Raw genomic sequence first — 24734 nt, forward strand, 5'->3', positions numbered from 1 at the left:
TGCCAGTGACTCAGTGAATCAATCAATCAATGCAGTATACCTTTTCAACTTTATGGTATGTTGAAGTGTTATTATTATTTCATAAATATACAGTCAATATGATGAGGTTTCTCAGAGACCAAACTTTTACTTCATTCATTTTCTATCCCTGCCTCTCCCACAATCATTTACCTACTATTTAGAAGATCTACATCTATGCTCTTCTGCTCCATTTGTAAGTAATAATAATAATGAATAATAAAACATTTTGCCACTGATTAGCTAAATGAAACTCATCACTTCCTCTTTCCTGAATCAAGTCTACTTCCTTTTAAATTGCTCTCTCACTGCCCATTAAATCATTTGAAGCTGGAAAACTTCTGCACGTTCAACGTTCTTTTGCAACACACACACACACACACACACACACACACACACACACACACACACACACTGCTTCTCTCTATCTCCCTCACCCCTAGTCTTTATTCTGGCAGTGTGATGATTTCCTGAAATTCTCTTCCTTCATTTGTTGAGGTTCCTTGATGCCTATTTTTTCTTTATTATGCTGAGACTGTATTACTTATACAGATATGTAAGCATCTTGTATATTAGAAATATACAAAATTCTAGAAAAATTTGACCCCTTTCTTTTTTCATCTTACAAAGATAACTAATAATAGATCCTTTAATTCCTTACCTTCCTTCCCCATTGAAACTTCCATACCCCTAGTTCCAGCTGCCCTAGCTCCTGTTCTGACTCCCAAATTATCCTCCCCACCTCTGATTTCTTCCCACTCTAGTCCATTATTCAAGGCATCAAGGTGATTTATAAACACAGATTTGATCATTTTATTACCCTGCTCAAATGTGCACCACCTTCAGTCTCTTTAAAACGTATCCAAGGTCCTTAATGACTTGACCGCAGCCCACCTTGTCAGCCTCAGCCCTGCCACTCCCATCTGCTCGGTTTGCATCATACAGCTCCTTCACTTGCAGGACACTTTCCTTCAGTGAGATCCATTTGGGAGCCAACTGAAATGATAAGGAACGAATAGGACCACTATTTTGATTCTAAAATTAATAACGTACCTCTTCCCTCCTCCCATCAATACCCATTTAAGAAATAAAATAAGAAATGTGCCAAATTTTAGGATATCTCCAGTACCATAAACTCAATTGTGGCATGATTTGTTATATCAACTATTTAATATGTCATAAATACACAGAAATATAATGGAATTGTTTTTATTTTGTGATTTGGGCTCAACATGTATATATTTTAACTTTATTTTAAAATTCAAAGAAAATTACCCATGTTAGAGGCTATTATTCAGGGAAACGCACATACACACCCACACACCTTATTAATGCTTTGTTTCCTGTTACTTCTAAAGTTATTCAACTGTAACTACGTTAGATTAGATAATTAACTGGAGAGTACCTTATTTGGCATAAATGTTTAAGGTATAATATTATTTAGAACTATTTTTTCTTTATTTTTGAGTTTGGCATTAGCCATGCTTTAAAAACAGTAGGTTTGGGGTTAAATTTTGAAAAAAGCCATCTAGCCCTGGCCACTGTGGGTCAGTTGGTCGGGCATCATCCAGTGCACTGAAGGGTTGCTGATTCTTTTCCTAGTCAGGGTATGTGCCCATGTTGCAGGCTCAGTCCCAGGTGGGGTGGGGGGGGCGTGCAGAAGGCAGGTGATTCATGTCTCACTCTCATATCGATGTTTCTCTCTCTCTCTCCCTCTCCCTTCCTCTCTCTCTAAAAATATCAATAAAAAATCTCAAAAAATGCCATCTATAATATTTCATTATCTGCCTCTGTTTCTCCAGTGCCTAGCAGAGTGTAACACAGAAAAAAGTGCTCAATTGACATTTATGGAAGGTGAGTTGTTATAATGCAGATAAAGGTAAACCAACACACCACTTTCAGTGAAATAATCACTTACTGTGTGTAAGGCAATCAGAAGACTGGAAAGAACAATGCTGCCAACCAAGCACCAATATCCATGCAGTGTAGAGAACGCACTTACACGCCCATAGAAAGAACAGGCTGCAAGTGCCCATGTGAATCTACACATAAATATAATAACAGTAATAAAATGTTGATGATTAACAGCTATTGAACATTTACAATATGCCCGGATCTATGCTAAACTCTTCCAGGCATTATGACATTGAATCTTCATAGAAATTCTGTAAGGCATGACCTACTGATATCCCCATTTTAGAGATTGAGAAGGTTCTAGAAGTTATATGCACTTGGCATTACTCAACTAGTAAAGAGTAGAGCTGGAACAGATTTTTCTGAGTTTATAACTTCATAATACTCTAAAATGGAGAATTTACTTTTGTCTGGGCATCACTGAGATGGTAGAATTAAATGATGAACAGAATCGTATATATTCACTACAAGATAAAAATTAAAAAAATATTTTTATACATATTGGAACACAGTTAAGATGCAACTTCTGTGTGTTTTCAGCTCATAGGAACAGGAAGATTTCCCCAGGGATTAAAGTTCACCTTTGGTTAGAACTGGCACTCAGCCAAACTTATTTCCACAATGTTTTGAAGCCTTGATCTATTGAGATATCCTGTATACATCATAAACACTGACAAATTTAGTGTGGCATACACTGGAAATTTCAGGTTTTAAAAAATCCGTCCTAGATAATTTAACAGGATTCAAAAGAGCCTAGCTCCTTAATATTGCAGGAGTGACCACGGTATATTTTAAGTCACAATTTCAAAATAGCATCAGCATACATTATTGTGTTACTAATTGAGTCCATAGCAAATATGGAAACAGGTGCATACATACAGATCTACTTTGATCGTTGAAATATGTTTTGAATAAACAGCAAACAATATATCTCAGGCTGTCATTACTGTGGCATTCAAATGAAAGGCGATTCATGAATGATTATGCAAATTTCAAGAAGCACATTCAAAATGCAGTTTAAAAGCAGTGAGCAAAACATGAAAAGATTCCTATTTCTTGTTTTCTTTGCCGAGTTAATCTACTTGTATCACAGAAATCTAATATTTAAAAAGGAAGAATCTGGTAATTTATTAAAGAATAGACTGGCATAGATATAGCTGTGGGAAATTTCTATAAATATTTTCAGTTAGTTACAGTTGTCCGGGAAGTTTGAAAATTCATGATAAGGACAGAACAAATTTGTAAGGAAAAAGGCAAAGAAGATGGATTTTGAACCCATGAGACAGTATATAAATTAAAATGATAAAACAAAGGAAGGTGAGATTCTCTAGCTATTATTCATTCATTCAGTAGGTTTTCATTACTGTGTAAGAGACCCCAGTGCACAATGACCTCTGCTTTCATAGTGATAGGTACAGAAATTTTGAGACTAATAGTCCAATTCATTATTTAACTAAAACTATGACAAATGCTCCAAAGAGACATTAGACATTAGAGTGAACTGTGAGTGTAATAAGAGAGCTTGAATTAGTGGAGGGGGCAAGAGAAAGGGGGATGTGGCAGGCACGTCGAACACCAATTCATTAATGAAGCAAGGTTCTGGGTTGAGATCTGAACTAACTAGGTCAATGAACTAGTGAAGAAGACAAAGTGAGATGATTCGGTGGTGTGAAGAACAATAGGATATGAAACTTCATGGACATGACATGGGATGGAATAATTGTAATGGAGAAACAGAGGCCTCTAACACTGTGTAGAGCTATTACCTATATGCCAGGCATTATCCTAAGAGTTGCACCTATATACACTCAATTTACTTCTCACGGCAACACTCTGGGGTCAGTTTTATTATTATCTTATTTTAAAGATGAAAGAACAGAGGCAGAACAACTTTCTCAGGATCATGGTGTTATCTGGGATAGAGCAGTTTTGAACCTGGGCCATCTGATCACAGAGACTGTACTATTTGATCACTTCCCCCTCAGATTGGGCTGAGATCTGCACCACGTCAAACAACTAGTGAAGGAGACAGAAAGATAATTTTGTGGTGTGATTGTCCAGGATCTAAGTGAGTTTCTATAGCAAATTTTTTCATAGTATATTAAAGTAGTTACAGAGTTGAGAGTGATTTATGGTAGGGTAATGTTCAAGAAAAAAATGCTATATTTAGAGGCAATCCTACATGATTGTTAAGTTTATTCTGGAATCAGACAGCCAGGATTCGACTCCCTGCTCCATCCTTCCTTTCTCTCTGTGTGAAGTTTGGCAAGTTTCTTCAGCTTTCCAGGTATCAATAAATAGCTATGAAATTGCGATAATAATGATGTCTCTATTATAGGCTTGATATGAGGTTTACACAAGATAATAAATTTTCCCTATATTCCAGGTGCAGAGTAATTGCTCAATAAATGTTATATTAGTTATTATTATTAGCAGGGGGAAAAGATTGAAAATGAATGTCAAAGAGGACTTTGAATGCCTTGTTATTTCATAAGTAACAGGAAGCCATTGAAGTTTTCTGAAAAAAGAATTACTTAAGCATACATGATAAATTATTAGTGATATCCTATGGCTTATAAATGGTTTCCAAACACATTGTTTAATACTCATTAATCTTGAGGGCATGACATTTTTATTATGATTTTACAGATAAAGAGACTAAAACTTAGGGGGCTTATATGACTTATCCAAGAGCTCACAGGACTTAGTAGAACATCTGTGATGTAGATTCAGGACGTAAAGTCAAAAGGACAGTGTAATTTGCCATAACACAACTAGCAGATGATTTTGAAAGACATTGTAAAGAGGTCCTATTGAAAAACTAAGGAGCAGAGCTGTTCTGGTTATTCTGAATTTGAAGTGCAGAATGTTTTAACTTGATTTTTAGAATGTTGATGGGAAGAACGTACCTGGTAAAGGAACAAAAGTATTTAGTTTGAGAAGCTGGAAACTTTGATGTTGGTTCTATCTCTGTCATTTCTTAGCTTTGTGACAAGTTGTAGACCAGTCATTTAACCTTTATGGCTGTAGGTTTCCTCATTTGAGAGAAAAAAAAAAATAATCCCATTTCTTGTGATTTTCCTAATGGGTCAAATGAGACACTCCCCTCCCCCGCTCAAAAGCCATAACAAACAAAACAGAAAACTCAACAGACTAACACACTTATAAAATATTATTGTCACTTTAAAAATGAAAGTTTCCATTCTCATGCTTGAATTTAAAATCTTATAAAAAAAAAATAAAGTCAGAGTCACTCGAGTGGGAAAAGCATCAAATATTTTTTATTATTAAAATAAGAGAAAATATACAGAAAACTAGGAAGATTTTCAATGGCATTTTACACATGGCACCCCATTAATAGTGGCAGTTCTGCTTTCTTTCCCACTGAGACTGCTCACCAGAAATCTTTTGGGAGTTGTCTCTCTTCCAGTTTGCACTGTGAACATGAAGACCTGTCTTGGTTTGCTGTACATACCATATGCACCAAAGACATTTTTCCAAGTTTAGTTTGCAATCCAGATGTTAATGAATTTTTGCTTGTCTGGCTTTGCTTTCTGAGTCCCATCATGGTTTTAGACATATAATCTTCTTTAGAGAAGCACAAGCAAAAACCTATGGTTCGAATGTATTCTTCTCAGCTTCCTTTATTGTTCTAAAAACCTCTGGAGGTAATTTTTGAGGTGAAGGGTGCAGGGGGGGTTTGAACTTTCTATTCATTCCTTGCTCCAACCTATTGCTTTCTCAACCTATTCCTTTTCTTCTATTTATCCCCAACTGAATTTATACCTGATTATACCTGATGCAAATTTTTGAAATTTATTAGTGCCCTTAAATATAATGCCATGCACTTTAGAAATTTCCATAGCTTAACATATTTTTGGAGAGTTTAATATGATAAGCAATAACATATTGTAAGCCTTTATAAAATTACTGTTTAGAGAAACAAAACAGAACTCTCACCTGTAGAATTTTTGTAAAAGCTAGAATATCTGAAGAAATTACTTTGCTTAAAAGAATAATTTGTATTAAGAATTTCCTTCCTCTCCCCACCCCTTTTGCCTACATTACATAACCTGGTACTTTCCTACACAAAATCATAAGAAACCAATGAGGAAAACTTCAGGTGAAAAGAGAATTTTCCGCAGGTGAGATAACAGATTGAAATATGTTAGAGCTTGGTTTTGTTGGAGTGTTAGAGTGTGTTTTATATACTTAAGAGACAACCTGGGACACATGATAATGTACTCTCTATTGTAGTAAAGCAGTCAGCATACAAAAGAATTTTACTGTTCTGCAAAGATAGTTTTGATTTATAAAGAATTAATGTTCTTTGCCACACTTAGAAACTTAGACAAGCAGAATGAGAATAAGCATTTGAAACCATATCTTCCAATATCCTGTTTTACACAGGAGTATTCTGGGCTCAGAAGAGAGGTGAAGTGTTTAACTGAGGTCATACAGCTTGTTGAGGTTTCCATTAGGACCCTGACATATGGATCCTGGATGCCAAACCTCTTTTCTTTTTCTTCAGTGGGCTCCAAAACAAAAAAGACCTTCTCTGGGGTTGGGTTTTCACTCATAGGCTAAAACCAAACAAGAACCAAACCCAGTTCCCAGTACAAGAGTCAATTTCAAGCAAACTGACAGTTGCCAAGAAACAACGATATGAAGGAAGAGATGTTTTGTGGACCAAAGGAATGGCCTTCTCACAGGTGGACGTGGAAGCAGTGTTAAATGCACTATTAGATGGAGGGGCAAATGAATTCTATATAAAGATAGGTCAAACTGAGGATGGCAGCAAGAGACTAGTCAAGGACATTCACAGGGAACCTTACTAAAACATTTTTCCATGCTTCCTCAGGAAAATACTTCAAATCCTTGCTTGGGAGAAAAAGGCATGCAGGTAGAGAGTTCCTAAACCATCACACTTTGTCAGGCAGCAATTCTATTGCTACTAACACTCATCAACATTTAAAAACTTAAAAACCAGGTAAATATGCTAAATAAGGTTCATGTGACATTATCATGCAATAGAGGCAGCAGCGATGATGAATGCAAGGCTAGATTACAGCTTGAAAATCTGCATAATGAATGCTTCTCCATATTCACCAACTAAGCAAAGGGGAGAGAAAGCAATGCCAAACTCAGGAAGGCTTCCCAGTAGAATGTGGAAAGAGATATGCTGGGCATGACTGCCAAGTTTTATCTCAGGGGCTGAAGGGCACTGGGTAGTCATTGTGAATAAAAAGTGATATTCTATGTAGAATTTGCTCTCAGGGGAGAATACCAGCTCTGAAGTGCAGGGCTGTCTTCATAAACATAAAAACATTCAATGTATTAAGTTATATTGATGTGGGAAATCTTGATATCAATTGCAAAGAAGACCTGGAATGGTTGCCCTCAACGCTTCTATTTTCCTTCAATATAGATAGCCTTCTCTTCATCCGAAAGCAAATGAAATCAACCACCATAAGGCTTAGGAAGTAGTGTGGTCTGATCAAAAGTCATTCCACTGACTCCTTGTCTTCCTGTAAATCTACTCACTGAAGTGGAAGTTCTTACAGGAAATTTTCCATCACCTTCATCACCTTCATAGTCATCTGTGACCTCTGAAGCCTGCCCTGTGTTTACATCATCACTCAGTAAACAACGGAGGGAGAGGAAACAGGTGAAGAGTAAGGACCGCCTGTGACGACAGGTGAGCAAAGAAATCACCAAGGCAACTGAAGGAGACACATTTGGAAGTCCAAAAAGAAGCTAAGAATGAAAGGGCTTTGCTTTTCCCCAAGGAAGAGCACAAACGGTCTCCCTCTTCCACCAAATGTTCAGTGAAATTTTCAGTGTTTGGGAAATGGCAGTAACTCTACTCGGGTAAAACCACCTTCCTGCTCATGGTGTCTCACAAGACAGGAGAAGCTGCATTAAAAAAGGAATTGGAGAAGCTAGCAATCCAGAAATCACTCATGTAGATACAAGGAGATGAGGTTTATAAGATTGAGATGAATGTATTAGCTAGTTTGATGAAACACTAAAGTCTTTTCCATACAAGAAAAGGAGGCTTTGCTTTAGGGACTATTTAAGGCACCCCATGGTGATAGGTGAGTGGGTAAAGCTAACATTGTTTAGGTTAGGCTATCCACTCTGAAAATTTATACAAAAGTGTGACTCTACTCTTAGGAAATGGCTTTTCATGACTGGAATATGCTTATCAGACTCACCAATGACTTTTATTTGGCCAAGAGGGCCCCCATGGGGAGGGGTAAGATGAACAGTAACTGCCCTATTTATAAGGTGCTTAGGAAATTTACACCCTGAAATTGTTGTTTTATAGTCATCCATTAACAATAATGGTCTAACCCATTTTTGTAGGAAAAGGCCAGCAAACAACAAAGGAACTCTGAAGGAGCTGGGTAGCAAGCTTCCCAGAATCGCAGCAATCCCCTTGAAAACCAGGGAAACATTTCTGCCAGGAACTGAAAACAGATGCTCATCTTTCTGGGAAGCCTGCCCCCAGGAGAGCTACGGCCTTAAGGACAAATGTGAAGCATTAGCACAGAACAAAGCCCCTTGTTCTTGCGCATTTTATGGTTTCTGCTGATCACTGTCTCTCACACCTGCCTTTCTGTGGCTCACAATAAAAACCACTGGAGGGGAGGAGGGTTGTTGCAGCGCCTCCAGACCTCAGCCCTCTGTATCTCCACCTAAATTCTACATTCTCTAAGACTCCAGTTTCCTTCACGCCCCGTGAGCACAACACATTTTCACAAAATAAAATGAATCTATTACTTCCTTCAATCAAGTATGTTCAAATATTCAGGATATTTTAAAGCATTTTGACATGCTCTGTCAATTTCTCTTATGCAACACCAGTTTAATACTGTGCAGCTTGCTGGAGATTCTGGTAGACTTGATCATATGCAAAGAATTTGCAACTAAAACTTTTGGTGTTCCATTTGCAGATGGCCAAATGGAGAGGGAATCCAGATGACCAAGTTTGTCCAAGGCCAGTTGGCTAAGTTACATCAAGAAGCAGAGCACGGAATCCATCCTCTTGAGACATGAGAGAAGGCTGAACAAAATAGTGAGTAGAAACCAAAGAAAACTACTTCACTATGAGCTCCAAGGAATAATTGTTGAGGTTTTCGAGGGAAGGGTAAATGAATTACAATCATTTTTCCTCTCCACAATTCAAAGCCAATGTAAAGATAGACACAAGAGGCAGACAGATTTTTTAAAACAAGCAAACCAAACAACCACCGAAAAACCAACAGCCTTTATTATGGACCAAATCTGGAATGGAAGACAGGACTTTGAGGTGTAGCTGAAGGGCCTTACTAAGGCTTTACCCATGAATTAGGCAGACTTACCCAACCAACTCCTGGCTCCACTGGACCATTGCAGCAGTCTCCTTGCTGCATTTCAGAGAGCAGACCAACAATACAGAGATTATAAGACGTTAGTAGCTGAGGGGCTAGAAACAAAGGGAGCTGATGGAGACAATGCCTTTAGCAGACTTAATCTTCAACTGCATTTGGTATAAGTAACTGTCTTATAGGCCTCAGCCAACAGGGGCAGGGTTTGTTTTTATTTCCAGATGTGACTTGGAAGATACAGTGTTCACCAAAGGCCCATAGCATCCTGGAGCGCTTGCTTGATATTAATGAAATGTAAAGTGATGTTTCAAGTATTTTTAATCTTGTATGTAGATAATTACATTTAATCGAACAATCATAATCAATTTATAGTATATAGGTTACTAAGTTAATTAGAATATCATTTATCCTGAATGTCTCCCCATTTCAACCATTTTAAATCAATGAGAGGTGTTCGATTGAATAAACATTTCTTTTTAAAGCTCCATTGTGCTCCAAGTACTATCTTGATAACAGACATAGAGAAATGAATTAGACTCATTCCCTGGTCTGGAAAGTCCTTATCACATAGAATTTACAGACATGTAGCTAATTAGGTACAACACAACAGAAGTGCATTGATAGAGGCAGTGCAGGAGTAACAAAAAAGAGAGTGTTCAGATCTGACCTCAGTAAAGGTTGGAATTTGAGTCACGGGTGAAAGTGTCCTTTAATAAGCTCCTGAAAAATAAGTGAAATGACACCAGGTGTTGGAATGAGAAAGGACATTCTAGGGAGCAAAAGGAGCAATTCTGACAATAATAGGACCCTTTGTTTGTGGAATTACAGATAATGCCATTATTGAAGAGCAGAACTGAACTGTAGGTTTAACAACAGTCAAAGGTTAAGCTGTAGGTTAGGAAAGCTCTTAAAAGTTATTTTGTGCCAAGTTTGTGTTGTTATTTTGTTTTTATCTCTTTGGTTTATTTTTGGTCTCTTTATTAGCAACATATACTGCCATTTCTTGCTAAAGATTAGGTGGGGACTAGATGTCATGTTAGAATCACTGACATTTGCCATACTTAGAAGGTTAAGGAAGTAGGAAAACAGTCACAATCTTTAGGAGAAAATTGTTGTTCTACTTTTACAGGTGTTTATCACTGGGCTTGCAGTTTCACTTCTGTGACATGGTAGACATTAGACTCAGTCTTTCCAGCATTCATGGGGCTGATTTGCATGCCAAGAGTTAATGTGCTTGAAAAATAAATTCATTTATAGATCTACAGCACTTATTTGAGAGCCTATGATTGACCCTGTTGACTCCTCACTGGTGATAGCTGCAGGAGAAAAAACTCTTGGCTCCTCTACTGAATATTGGACCAAAATTGTAAGGTCAGCCTGACCTATTGGGGGAGTGCCTCATCTTCCTATAGGCCAGAACTTTTGTAGAAAAACCTCATCTGCCTCCCTGTTCTGTCAGAAGGATTCCTCATTCCTGAGCCACTTTGCTTCAGCAGCACTTGGCTATAATGACTGACCTCTGCCATGTCATCCCCATGAGGCCAAGGAGATCAAGAGAGTTTTAATTCAAATGACTCCAGCTATCTTGGGGAATGATTATCTGTCCCCATGACATTTGTTATTATAGATGATGACACTGCTTTAGTATCAGGTAACTGGTATGGAAAATGGGATACAGTCAATTTTTTGCTTTGGACCCAAATTGTCAAGTTAAAGAAGGATTGAAAAATATCACCCAAAATACGCCCCTTTGACATTTTAATTCTTTTGAACTGTAGGCACTTGAAGGAGGTAGATGCAAGGAGAGGCTTTCTTTGAACTCCCTCTATCTGCCAAAAGATAGATCCTCCAGAAAAAAATGCAATTGTCATAAATTTTCTCTCCTCCCAAGAAGTTTCATCAACCAGGGAGGATTGACTCATCACAGTAAAAGAAACAAGAAGTTGACACCACTCCCAGACAAACTTTGTCACAAAATACCATATCTCCCATCTATTCTTCTAAGGGCCAAATTATGTCCCCTAAAAATCACATATCATCCCCTCTCCAATTTCTCTATTAAGATGGTATTTAAGCCTGAATTCTTAGCCACCTAAGGGAGTTAATCAGTTTTCCTGGGTATCTTCCATGTACCCATGAGGTATACATATTAACAAACTTATGTTTGTTTTTCTCTTATTAATCTTTTATTATAGCGGTCTTGGCTAAAAACTCAGAAAGGCAGAGGGAAAATTCTTTTTCCTCCCCTATATTAGTTTGCACTGAGCCTCTGTCATCCATTCACTATATTCTGTGTGATGACATTGGACTAATCCAGTGATGCTTTTCTCCATCAGTAGAGGTATATAAGGACCCTCAGGCACATAAAGAGGAAGGGAGGGAATACCCTTAGAAGAAGCCAAGTAGGAATTTCAGATATCTTGTTTTTACCTGTATGGAGAGAGCACTCAAGGATTTTGTGCTTTGGGGACAAATTACGACAGGTTTTTGAACCCTCAGAATCTGCACCACTTGCCCTGATTTTATGATAGTGCTAGAGAGACAGTCCATGGTTATAATCAAAAGAGATATAGACATTATCAAATATGCTTCGTAGCAATCCACAGTGGCAATGGTGGGGTGGGTGACCAGTAGGGACACTGGGCCTAGTTGACCAGCAGGAAGCTACTGCAAATATGCAAGCCTGGGTTGAGAAAAGCAGTAGTGACGGAGAGAGGGCACTATACTAGGACTTTCTCACTGAGCATATCCATATAATATCACTGTAGCTCTCATTTTTAGGACATTATTTCTTAGGAAACATTTTGTTGCCTCAGGTTGGCTCGTGGCTCATTTATGTGAAGAACATGAATTAGGCCATGTTCAACCACTACTGACTCAGTTTGGGGCCTGGCTCTTGGGGGACATCGGCTACCTTCCTCCTCCTGACCTTATGACTTTTATGTAAAAATGAATCTTTCTCCTGTGTGAAGGTGTGCCCTTCTTCTTGTGTGAAAGTCTGCATTTCCATCTGAAAAAAAAATATCAGGCGCTGGTTCTGTGTAGAGTAGGTTGCTGCCAAACTAAAGAAGATGCCTAGAAGCAATAATCGAAGGGGCAGACCAAGATCACTGTCCAAATGGTGTTCTTACAAAATGCTCATGAGTAAACTGGTAATTAGGAAGAGTTAGGGTTGAAGGCAAAAATTAAAGGTGTTGTCTGGCATTTCATCCATTGATTATGTCTAAAAGAGCTAATTATATATATATTCCTCTAATCCTTCAGTCGCCAATATGTTTTGAGGCAAAAAGGTTTTCTGAGAAAAAGCATATACTTGTAAGACAAAGAAATGAAATTATTTATTTGAAAGGATAATCCTTTATTTTTAAGATGAAGTGCTTTTCACCATTTATTAGAGTGAGGATGAACAAATAGCTAAGGAATTATAGTTTGCAGTTACCCAATAACCATATCAGAGTATTTTCATTGTTTTTGGATATTATCTTATATATTTTAGGAAGAAACACACTGTAAACCACTGTTGTCATAGATACAAAACAAACAGAAAAAAAACCCCACAAAAAATAAGCCCAACAAAACTATAAAGCATATCTCATTCTCTATGGGATGAATAAAAGCTCAACACCCCACAAAAACTTCTAAATAAAGTTTCAATGTAAGCATTAGGCTGACATTTCTTTAGGAGAGACTTCAATTAGAAATGTTCTATAGGCGAAGGGTGGGAAGCGACAAGCAGGTGAAATTTAATGTACTCCCCCAGCGCATGCTGTGAGAGCTACATTCTCACCTCCACAAACTAGCAAATCAAAGGCATTGAGGATGCAAGCATTTTTCTTTCCACAGTGTGTGGCCTGAGTGCCTCAATCCAGCTGTCTTTTCATATTAGAAAGAAAGCTGAGATCATTGTCACTCATATAATATCCCATTTGTTCTGCTGCTCTCTCTAAATTTTCTGAATTTCATCCGGGGTCTCTCTCCCACTAAGAAGATGAACCTGTGCTGCAATTTCTCTATTTAGACTATGACATAGTTTCTTATTTCAGAAAAGGAAAGTGTAGAAACATTCAATTTTACAAAGAAGTCTTGGCATTGGAAGAATATCTTTTCATTTGCAAAATAGACTATAGATGTTTCATAGATTTATTCTGCAAACCTTCAGTGCCTCTTGTTTGCTTTGTTTTTTCAATTTATTTATCAGCAGTCTGTTTTTAATGGCCACTGAATCATATCACAAGGGACTTTTACCAGAATGGCCAACCATTGGGCAATAAATTCAGTGACATATTCCTTATGAGGACAGGCATTTTTTCTACACAGGCAGTTTGCCTCCTGTCCAACAGTTTTTGCAGTTCCCTAACTCCCCACCTAGGGAGGGGGGAGGAGTGGAAGATGTGGAGCAAGAGGGAAAAATGGAAATCACCTCACTTGAAGTTATAGGAAATCATTGTGAAAAAATATGTTTAAAATCAACAGTAAAATAGGTTATCCCACCCTGGCTGGTGTGGCTCAGTTGGTTGGGTGTCCTCCTGTGCACCGAGAGGTCACTGGTTCGATTCCCAGTCAGAACACTCGCCAGGGCTTCAGGCTTGATCCCCAGTAGGGGGCGTGTGGGAGGCAGCCGATGGATGGTTCTCTCTCATTGATGTTTCTCTCTCCCTCTCCCTCTCCCTTTCTCCCTCTCTCAAATCAGTAAAAACATTTTTTTTTTTTTTAAACTGCAAACTTAAAAAAAAATTATGTTGCCGTCCTATGAATCCCAGGGTTATGCTGGGTGGGGTTGGAAAGAGGTGCAAAAAGAAGTTTAAGAACATATTTTTCCCCAATGAGTCTCCTTCTTTTTGAAGATGGTTTAGTTGAAGACACTATAGAGCAGTATATTAAAAGCTAAGGGGGAAAAGCATAAAAAATTCTTAAAGGCTAAAACCTTTATCCCCCTCTCTCCTCCATTTTGGTATTTATAATTTATACCCTTTTAGAATCTCAATACACTGTGTGTGTTAGTTTAGACTCTTTCAGTCAGAGGAAGGACTATATAAGCAAAAAGGGAGAGAGATTCTTTAAAAAGTAGCATACAACGTAGTGTATGATGAAGCATAAAGGCTGGTTGGAGTTGGGTCTCATGCAAGGACCGGGACAACTAAAAATCTGTTTTTCTCTCTGTAGCGCTCTCTCTCCCGTGTTCTTCCAGGGAATCCTGGCCACCACACACACTCCAGGTTTCCATATTCAGTGCCGGCGATACTCAGAATGAATGACCCGTTCAACCCCGATTCTCAGTTTCTGGGAGAGAGGATTAGATCGTCTCAGCTTGGGTAATCACCTGTGGCCAGGGATGCGGACTCACATAGTTTAAATTTGACCATGGTTGGTAGAAATCAAAACCATGGCTCAGAGTTCAGTTATTGGAAAAAAAGTAAATGGCTCGTGAATTAGAAAGGTACCCCCAATTGTCCACTAGCCCAATTTAAATAATGCACTCAAATGATTTCTAAAATGCTGTACTTTATCAAGCTGTGTATACATCTTATTTCTCTCTGACATTCCCAGGAGGGATCAGGAAGCTACCCTGCAAGGGAACAGGTACACTTTATTTTTCAGTTAGTGTGCCCGTGTGTATAAGGCCAAATTATATAAGAGAAAACGGAAAAGCAGTCAGCCCAGAGTCAGCTTCTTTTCCTTGCCTCTACCACTGTGTCTACAGCATTCTTATGCTACATGCTTTCTGCAATATTTGGGCATATCTACATTATGAGGGAATCGTATGTTGACTTCGCAGTAGCATACTTTTTTATTTTTCCGAACTGAGCCCACCATCCTGTGGACACAGGCAGTGGGAACCTCAATATCTTTGACTTGAATGCCAAGATGGCTTTAAACATGCGTGCAGATGGTGCAGCTGGAGGGATGATTGCTCGATTTGAATGAATGGAGATCCCTGACAAGTGATCCCTAACATGTTTAAAATCCCATAAAGACATTTTAGAATTCAACACCAAAGCATAGGTCTTGCTTTGTTTGGGGTTCTTTGCTGTACTTTGATCTCTGCTTAAAGGTTATTATTGCTTTTTCCCATGGTTTACAACTTGAAGAGGTTTTGAAATTGACTTTCAAAGTGACAATTTTCTAGTGTTCTTGGAAGAAAAGTAAAGGACAACTAAAAAAACAACAACACACACACAACTTGAAAAGATTAAAGATGTCATTTTGAAATGATAAATTTTCCTCTACAACTTTTTACATAGGTAAGCTATATTTTTAAAAGTCTAGAAATTGTTAATCTTGTGTTAATGTGTCTAATCGATATGTTCCATGTGTTCTCATACTTTCAACTTTAGTAGTAGAAGTTTCTTTTTAAATAAATAAGTTGTTCAGTTTTGGTTGTGTGCCCGAAATGAGATCATTCTTTTCTACCTTAAAGGGTGCATCTCATGAACTAGTGTGGAACACTGAGCATTTTATAATTTTTAAGCAAAAAAAGGTAATTCACAGAGATTTTTTTTAAAAGGTCTTTTTTTAAGGTTTTTAGAAAACTTGTTAAAAAACACCCACAACCATATTTCTAGTCATATTCTCTCTCCTGCCTCTTCTCCCCACAAAATGCTCAGACTGCCAGTTTAAAGGAGAAACACAGTCAAGCCAGATAAAAAGCATCCAAATGAAGAGAAGGTTAATTGTGGATGGTGATGGAGGTGGTTGAGATGATCTGTTGATTTCATGGGAATGGCTGCATATAGCCATTTCTTTCCCAGGCCCCTGGGACATGAAAGCTGGCATTCACCATACTCCAGGTGATAACGGTACTCATCCACAACTGTGCATCTTCCTCATGGTCAATCTGTTTCTGACTTACAAGGAGTCTTGGATGGGGAGCTTGGGAAGGAGATCTTGGGAGCTCGTAAATAAGAATATTAGCAAAAACATGAATAAGAATGTGAACCCCTGGGTGCCGTGGTTTAAAAATGTTAAGCAGTCATCAGGGTCTTCTGTCTCTTCATTGAATTCAAATCAAACCAGAAAGAAAAGCAATTTTTAAAATGTGATCACCAAAGGCATTTTTCAGCTTCATTTTTTTCCCATGCCATGACAACCCAGTGAGTTGTCATGACAAACGTAAATGGGAATAAAATATAAATTTCAAACTTCTGTAACTGTTGCTTTTTAGTCCTTCCTTCTCCCTGTATGATAAAAAAGAAACTAGGTTTTCATTCTGAGTTATGACCATCTCTTACTAATGCTTTGATATGGTTACCACTCATAATAGCCATAGCACACAAACTGCCCATGTCCTTATCTGTAATATGGGAATGAATGAGGCAATGGGTCTAATACTTTGTATCAGGCCTGGCATATAGTAAGAGATCAAAGAATGTTAGCTACGCTCATCCTTATAACTTTTGTTTGAAATGAACTCTATACCTATAATGTAAATATATAAGTATGATTATACTTTGTTATGAGTCAGAAGACTAGGGCTCTATACTGTCTCTGTTGCATAATACCTCTGGCCTCAGCTTATGAAAGGAAAGGTTTGGATTAGATGATTGTTAAGGTCACCTCTGGCTCTGTTTTTCTCTATGTTCGACTGTTCCATAGCAAATGTTTTCTGCAATGAGACCTTCTGAGCTAGAGATCTGCTCTTTACAACATAGTTTTCTTTTTAGAAATGCATAGATTGAAAGCGAGCTTTCCCCCCACAGAAATCAGTTTGATGATCATCACTGAGTGTCACTTTCTTGGGTACTTCTGAGCACATACCTAGTAGAAAAACTTTATTTCCTTACCATTGAATATTTAGGAAAAGAGCTGGCACAATAAAAGTACTAGATAAACAGTGGGGTCTGATGGAGCTTTGTGTCCTATTTCAGGGCTCATGGAGCAACATAATGGTGGCTGAAAGGGAGGGAGGGCTGACTTGGAGCAGATCTGGGTGCTAAACCAACACTAACATCCTTTCTGTGCTTTCCAGGCACAAAATCCAAGTTTATATGTGCTTTTGGCAATGGAAGCATCCAAGATCCCAATTGGATATTGACAAAAGGCAGAGACAAAAATGGGTTGGAGAGAAATGTTGGCTGGAAACCAGATGGGCAGTGGCTTTCATTCAGGAGGGCTGTGCACAGGGAGCTGACAAGCAGACATGAATGTGTTCAGGGTCGAGGTTAACCAAAAGCAAAATCCCAGTGCTGGAAACTGGGGCAACATGGGCAGGAGGGAGAAACATATTACAGGGGAAATTTCCTAGACTCCACTGATCTGGGAATCTCTAAAAGTTCCCTCCTCTTATTCTCCAATTCAAAAATAGTTTATCAAGCAGTCTCTGGATTCTGGAAAATAAAGACAAATGTTCCTGGGGGCTGCAGCACATGTAGTCTATGAACGTAGCTGTTGGCTGAAGCAGCCCCATGTTGGAAAAAATCAAACTGGCAGATGTTGAAAAGAGCAGCTGCTCTTAGTGTGTGGAGTTAGGCATGGAATTAGGCATCTATAAGGGTTCGGGGAAGGCACCAGAGGGCACTGGGAGCTTGGAGTAAATGATCCAAAAATAGGACCGGGCCCTAGGGAAAAGGGGACTACAAAAGAAAGCAGGTAAATGGATGTATGACAAATTCTCCGGCATTTTATATTTTGTAAGTATAATAAAAGTACTTTAGTAAGTATAATAAAAAGACTGATGAATATCAGAGGGAAGGTAGGGGTGGGTCGGTGGGGAGAAATTAACCAAAGAATTTATATGCATATATACATAACCCATGGACATAGCCAATAGTGTGGTGAAGGCCTGGGGCAGGGAGTGGGTGGGCGCTGGAAGTGGTTAATAGAGAAAAAATGGGACAGCTGTAATATTTCAACAGTAAAGATACATTAAAAAAAAAGATTTTAGTATACTAAATATACTTAGGCGCCTATATTCAGAAATACTGATTCTGAATTCTTACACGTCAATGTCTCAAAAAATGCCTTCTTAGAAAAAAGTGCCTTCTTTGTTTGAATGATTGTGCACCAGTTCCTGAGATCCCTATGGCCTTTGTTAATATGTCCTCATTTTTTCTGAAGATAAAAATTACAATATTAATCTATTATTTATATTCTCAGTATTTTGATCTATGGACAAAGCCTTCACTTTGTTTCTACCCTCAACTGTAACTGTGGCACAAAGCCCCAAATCAAAGTTGTTCATCACAGCCCAGAGTGGACTCCAATCAATGCCAATAAATTTTAATAGGCAGCAGCTATGGTACAAGATTATTAATTTTTAAACATAAAAATAATACAGTACAAAACTGTAGCCCCTAGTGCTACTGTTAACAGTATTCACATTGTGATGCTTTGTTTAAGAAGAAATCATTACATTCTCTTAAACATAGTTGGCTTTCATTAGAAATAAATCCTGCTAACTATATTTTCCACCAATCAACAAATATTTATTGAATGCAAGCTGTGTGCAACATGAATGACTAGGCATGTAATGGGAATCAGGGTTTAAAAGGCAGAACACAAAAGAATGCAATCATTTTGCAAAGAGAAAACCTGGGAATAAAAAAGTTAACTATATAAAATAGATGATTCAGTTACCAAATAACACATATATAGATAATGAGCTCTATTGTGTCTATAATAAAACGGAAAATTTGATAATGGACTAAGATGGTCAGGAAAGGATTCAATAAACCTACAACCTGAACTTGGTCTTGGAAAATGGTCAGATTTGGGCAGCAAGAATGTGAAGGGGTGGCATCTCCAGCAAAGGTGATGGTATGAACAAAAACATCAGGGCAGGGATATATAAGGAATAATCAGCAGACTGTGAGGGAGCCAGTCTGACTGGATCATGAGCAGGAGAAAATGGAGGTAACCCAACAAATATTTTAGAAGGGATGATGACAAGTCTCCAACGTCAGACTGTCTCTCAGGAAACCCTGTGTAGATTTGTGTCTGGTCACATGAGGAATCATGGTCATGAATATTTTAACCTTTGTATATAATCTGGCTTTTACCATCTGCTTTTCCTTTTTAGTCAGTTGGTATGACAGCCACCTCTGCCATACACATATAAAAGATTAAGTAAATAAGTGAATGGTTCTGGAAAACCCATCAACCATATGGTCCAAGTACCTTGCTTTGGGGAATACAGTATGTATTTGATTAAGCGTTTAAAAATGATATCTGTACAAAGGATCAAAAACTCACAGCAGAGTGGCAAGGGATACCAGCCATGATGAGGGCTGAGTCCAACTGTTTTAAGCATTTAACTAGTAGGTATTAAGTGTGATCTACCAACAACTTTCTTCTTAATTTTTCTCTCTCTCATTGTTGCAAAGTTCAGGCAGTTATGCTTAGCACCTGAAGAGTCCAGCCTTTTTTGCTCCTATAAAACCAAGGGAATATTCAGGATTTAATCTAAAATATTTTCTCTTCTTCTTTATTGTAGTACAACCTTAACTCAATACAAAAATTTCAAATACTTAGATTTTTAAAAACCATACTTTTGAGAAAAAGGTAAATTATATGAAAAGGAACACATGTTAGTTATTTGTTGGATCATAACAACTTGCTGTATCTTGGGCTAGTACATGCTAATCTCAATATCCTGTACCTGCTTTATCTCGAGCATTGATGACTGGAATAGGCTGTCAGAGTGATGACTCTAAGAACCTTTACTACTATTTATCATCAAAGAACTATTCATCCCCTCATTACATCTATCATGGAATGAATGTTCAGAGAGTTGGAATGATTCTCAACAACATATAATTCTCTCAATAACTCACCTTTCATGGTTCCATGACTTTCTCCTGTGCAGATGACTTCTTTATTTGCATGTTCGACTTGCCTTCATTCCCAGTCCCCGATTCCCAGTTCCACATTTCCATCTGCCTACTATTAACTCCAAGCTTCTCTCTCATCACAGTGAGTGAAATAAGCTGCTCTTATACAGTTCATATGCTGGTTGAGGAACAGATATTATATATTATCATCTCTGAGTCTCAAAGCAGCCTGCGAATTACTGAGTATTGTTTCATCATCATCAGGCAAGTTAAGTGACCTCATAGATCACACACCTGATAAGTGACAGGACATATAATCCTTAAGCCAATGCTTTTTCTTTTTCTTTTTTAAATTAATACTTTATTTTTTAAGAGCAGTTTTAGGTTCACAGAAAAATTGAGGGGAAGTTACAGAGATTTCCCATATATCTGCTACTCCCACCCATGCATAGTCTCCCCAATTATCAACATCCCCCACCAGAGTAATACATTTGTTTTGATTTATGAACCTATTGGCACAACATTATTACCTTACCCGAAGTCCACAGTTTACATTAGGATTCGCTCTTGGTGTTGTACATCAATGGGTTTGGACAGAAGTATGACATGTCTCCATCAGTATAGTATCATAGCATTTTCACTGCCTTAAAAATCCTTTGGGTTTTGCCTATTCATCCCTCCACTCTACCCTCAACCCCTGGCAATCACTGATGTTTTTACTGTCTTCATGGTTTTGCCTTTTCCTGAACATCAGACAGTTGGAATCATACAGTATATAGCATTTTCAGATTGGCATCTTTTACTTAGTAACATGGATTTAAGTTTCCTCAATGTATGTTCATTGCTTAAAAGCTCATTTCTTTTTCCACTATAAATCAGAATGATCTAATTGTCTGTTTTCTTTGATTAGTTTATTATTCTGCCTTTTACCACTGAGAGAGAAAGAAGGAGAGAGGGGAGGACGATTCATTGAATTTTGATAATTTTTAGATAATATTTACATATAGTATCTGTAGTAGATCAAGTATATAATTAATAGATTAAACTGAGGAGGAAAGCCCAGTTGCTGGCACATATAGGTTCTTAGTAAATAATTATTAATGAATGAAGATATTGGCATATTTTTCTAACTTGAAGTGAGTTTTTTGTGGATTTTTTTAAGACACTCTATCTCTTATTTTAATGGCTGAGATCCCACCTATCTTTTCCTATCTTTGATGGGAAATAACAATGTATGTTTGTTCATTTATTTATTTATTTGTAAAAACATATCTTTATTGATTTCAGAGAGAGGAAAGGATGGGGAGAAAGAGAGATAGAAACATCAATGATGAGAGAGTCACCGATCGGCCGCCAACCCCCAACCTGGGCATGTGCCCTGACCGGGAATTGAACCCCGATCTCCTGGATCCTAGGTCGATGCTCAACCCCTGAGCCAAGCCTGGCCAGGTTGTATGTTTTTTAAAATCCCTGATCTCCACCTAGGTTTTATGAGGGAGATCAGAAACTATGCTTTTGATCACTGCCTGACTGCCTCGTGTCAAACATTGTGGTTAGATTCTAGAAATTAGCAATGTCAATGTGGAATTACCCAGGCACTCCTTGGCAGCAAGATGCAGCTAGTGTCAAATTAAAATAGCTAAGCATGATGGATGATAATATAGGGGAGATTTGGGGGAAGCTGTTTATGGGTTGTTCTCAGAATTGCCTAAATAGAAAATAAAATAATACTCACATCATCATTTATTATGTACTAAATGTACAGTCACCAATATTTGATAAGTACACGAAAATAGCCACATACTTAACAGTTGTACAAACTTCTACCATCCTTGGGGATCCTGCAACCTCTTATATTATTTAAGAAGCTTTCCAAATGGAACCATTTAATATGGATTGTTGGTAAATAAGTTGAGGCCCAAGACCACTGTTTATTAGTTTTCCCCTTTGTCCAACATATTTAGTTTCATTATTGGGACTCATCACATATGTTGAAATAACATTGATATTGTTTTTGTAGCTAGATGGGAAGTTGATTTCAAAGAATCTTTATCTGCTGCTTACTTGACCTGATTTCTGCAATACTGTCAGTTCTCATACCCATTCATGTGTCTTCTTACCCTTGTACTCTGTAGCACAAAAATAGGCAACAACATTTTTATTTTACTTTTTCATATGTCTACAAATTCTAAACATAATAATGCCTTTCAGGTTAGGTAGCACTAACCCCTTTTAAAAGGTCTGAGATTGTACCTCAGCACCTCTTCCAATTCGGCAGGTCATTAAATCCTGAAAATACTGTTATTTCAGTTGGTCATTATGACCTCTATGGAGAATATGAGCTGTTGATATATCCTCCATCAAATACTTGAGAGCAACTTTTGAACTTGTATGTTGGTCAATAACTTGAGTTGCATTCATATTTGGTATCATAACATTAAGACATTTTCAAAGTCACTAAAGCTCTCATATGAGCCCACAGTGAAACATGCAATCATCTATCAACTGATTAATCTGTTGATATATAATCTATCCATCTATCTCTATGATTTCTTCCCTAGCTGAAATCAAACTGGATTGCTATGTACAGAAATTTTGGAGAGAGATATTATGTATGAAAAGTCCTTGTATTGGTCTGCTCAGGCTGCCATCACAAAATGCTATAGACTGGTGGCTTATACAACAGATAATTTATTTCCTCAAAGTTCTGGAGGCTCAGAGTTTGAGATCAAGGTATCAGCATAATCAGGTTGTGGTGAAAACTCTCTTCCTGCCCTACAGATGGCAGCCTTCTCACTGTGACCTGATATGGTGGAAAGAGAGAGAACTTTTGTTGTGTCTTCTTATAAGGATGGTAATATTATTGGATCAGGACCCCACCTGTATGATCTCATTTAAGCTTAATTACTTCCTTGTAGGCCCCATCTCCAAATACAGTTGCATTGGGGATTATGACTTCAATGTATGAATTGGAGTGTGTGTGTGTGGGGGGGGGGGGGAGGGCACAGTTCTGTCCATAGCACTCCTGTATAGTTTTTACATTTTAAAATATTTTATTAGTATAAGGAAATGAATCCACAAACAGCATTCTGAAGAAAATTACTTTTTCCTTATAACTGAGTTGATGTACAATCTATTGGTCAGAGGACAGCTCACCTTTATATCTATGACAATTTCATTTTTGTTTGTTACACCATCTAAAATATAATCACATTTTTCCACAATCACATAATTGGTCTGTTGGCAAATTTGCTGTAAGCCATTAACTATGGCTCGGATTTATCAAATCATCTGTAAATATTAAATGCACAAATGGATTTCAGGGAGACTTTAAAGATGCACATTACATATAAAGTTACATTAAATGTTCACAGAAAGGGATAAGCACATCATTTTAATTTGATGTCCATAACTATCTACCTACCTGTCTATATCCAGAGCACATGTGTGCAGATAATGTATGTCAAATGTACCTGAAGCTCTTTGATTATACCATCCAAAATGATATACAATTTAGTACAAATATAACAAGGTTTAAGCAAAATGATTTTGATAAATCCAAGGTTTAAAAAGTTGTAAATTATAAAATTAATACTTGTGTATTATTTCAAAAGTACAATTTTTCTAATTATGCTCTCTACAGTGCCTTAAAAATGTCACTTGAATTAGAAAAAATGAAGTTAATCAATTTACAGATAACAGTTAAGAGACATAACTGTAACTGACAGTTATGAGAGCCTTACAGTCTCTCCTGGCATTTATTAGATATCATCTAATAAACAGTGACAGTGTCACGAGTCAAGAGAGTCAGATAGGCCTGGATATGAAATCTGGCTCTACCTGTTAATTTCACATGTGTTCCTGGCTCCTCACTTAGCTTCTCTAAACCTCAATCTCTTCATACATAAAATGGTAATTAATAAAAAAAGTTTATAGGGCTGCTGGATGGATTAATATTTTAAAAATCTGTTTAAGTACCTAATATCATGCATTTCACATGGTAGGTACTGGATATATGTTAGTTTGCCTTCCTGCCCCCTCTCTGTTATTATAACACTGAATAAATACTAAGCCATGGTATAGTTAAAAGCTTTTAGATCATCAACAGTGCTCACATACAAAAGCAGAGACCACCTGAGCCTGCAGCTGTATAAATATGTACAGTTATCCAGAAGATGTGGGTCCCCTCTGTATTCTGCTGATGGCAGGTGCTCTGGCCTGGGGAGGAGCAGCTCACTATAGGCACCATCCACTTCCCAACTAGTCACCATGTCTAAATTTGAGCTTCTGTTGCTTTACATAACCAGTCTTACAGGAGGAAAAGTAGTGAAATGAAAAGATAAATGTTCTCATCCTGGTGTAGAGAGTGCTGATTAGGTATCATCTAAACAAGCAGTTACAACCCTAGTAATATATGTAAACAGGTGGGTTCCTAAAGTAATCATAGAGGCTTGGCCATGGCAGTGTTTAGTCCAGGAGAGAAAATGATGTAGTTGTTTCAGGGCCAAGGAAATTGCCCCCAAACCAACCTCATTTAATCTGTCAAGACTTGTGACGAGAAGGAAAATGGAGTAAGCTGAATTTTGCTTTATGGAGAGGCAGGAATGAGGGTGAGCATTTGAAAGTACACATTTTATATCTTTATTGAGCATCTGTTATGTAA

The sequence above is a fragment of the Miniopterus natalensis genome, chromosome 13, assembly GCF_054644295.1.
Source record: "Miniopterus natalensis isolate mMinNat1 chromosome 13, mMinNat1.hap1, whole genome shotgun sequence".
Classification (NCBI taxonomy): domain Eukaryota; kingdom Metazoa; phylum Chordata; class Mammalia; order Chiroptera; family Miniopteridae; genus Miniopterus; species Miniopterus natalensis.